This window comes from Triticum aestivum, chromosome 6A (genome assembly GCF_018294505.1).
Source record: "Triticum aestivum cultivar Chinese Spring chromosome 6A, IWGSC CS RefSeq v2.1, whole genome shotgun sequence".
Lineage (NCBI taxonomy): Eukaryota > Viridiplantae > Streptophyta > Magnoliopsida > Poales > Poaceae > Triticum > Triticum aestivum.
In genome coordinates, this window is record NC_057809.1 from 589,756,447 (window position 1) to 589,757,156 (window position 710).

Here is a 710-nt window from a genome sequence, read left to right on the forward strand (position 1 = left end):
CGCTTTTTGTCCCGGTTGGAGCCACCAACCGGGACCAAAGCCTTCTTTTCGGCAGCCCAAAGGGCGGGAAACGAGGACCTTTGGTCTCGGTTGGTGGCTCCAACCGGGACAAAATGCGGGCATTGGTACCGGTTGGTGGCACCAACCGGTACCAAACAGGGGTATTGGTACCGGTTGGCTCCACCAACCGGTACCAATGGACCCGTCTAATTTTTTATTTTCTGCAACTGTTTTTTAGTGGATTTTTTCTGCAGCTCTTTTTTTAGTCCCACCTCGCCAAGCGAGAGGCACTCGTAGCTGTTTATAAGCCCTGAGTGCAGAGACGATGAAGAAGAGGCTCAATGCTCACCTACACGTTGGTTAGCTTCAAGCCTTGAGGAATAGTGGTAGACTGCACAGAGCTATGTGCAGTGCAGTTGACACTATTCCGAAAGGCTTGAAGCAAATTAATGAGCATTGCGCCTCTTTTTTATTTTTAATGACTTATTTTTAATAGTTGTGATTAACTTAACTAAAAAATGAGCATAGATGCTTGTTTTTAATGACTTATTACAACTCAGAAATAAGAAAAAAAATAGCAGAAAAGAAAAAAAAACTATATAAAAAACTACTCAGAAATAAATAGAAGCAAAAATAGTTGTGATTAACTTTACTTAAAAAATGAGCATAGATGCTTATTTTTAATGACTTATTACAATTCAGAAATAAAT